General features: G+C 47.2%; 1 protein-coding gene across 1 annotated transcript in view; it reads right to left on the reverse strand.

The window, feature by feature from the left end:
- LOC118321112 (tyrosine-protein kinase CSK) overlaps positions 1-466 on the reverse strand; it is a 41527-nt gene that overhangs the window by 10046 nt on the left and 31015 nt on the right. The window lies entirely within an intron of this gene.

Here is a 466-nt window from a genome sequence, read left to right on the forward strand (position 1 = left end):
GTTTGTATGCCCACACACAGACAAACGCACAGACGCACACAAACAAGTTGCAGTGACAAACGTACACCAGTAAGAGACAACAAGTCTGACAGAAAGTACAGAAATACAATGATGTGCCTCTTCTTGTTCTTGTGGAAAACAACTGAAATCCTCATCTGCTCTGTGTCGGTGCTAACAGCATAAATCTTTCAACCGTCCCAACAACAGATCACACAGGCTTTCATTTTCAGGACACTCATTTTTCTCATTTGCAACTTCAACCACACAGAAGGATCCACTGGCACGTATCACAGCCCACAACCTTCCTCTGAAGTGAGAAGTGAAAACAGGAGCGTGGCGGTAATAGGAAGCCGGCAACAGCACTTCCAGTCTGTTCAGCTTGAGTGGTGCAGGGGCGGGGCCACCTCCACTACAGGAGTCAGTGAGAAAGTACCTGAGCCAAACAACAGGAAACATGGTGCATACA

Source organism: Morone saxatilis, unplaced genomic scaffold, assembly GCF_004916995.1.
Source record: "Morone saxatilis isolate NCDOM2014 unplaced genomic scaffold, NCSU_SB_2.0 Contig11, whole genome shotgun sequence".
Taxonomy (NCBI): Eukaryota; Metazoa; Chordata; class Actinopteri; family Moronidae; genus Morone; species Morone saxatilis.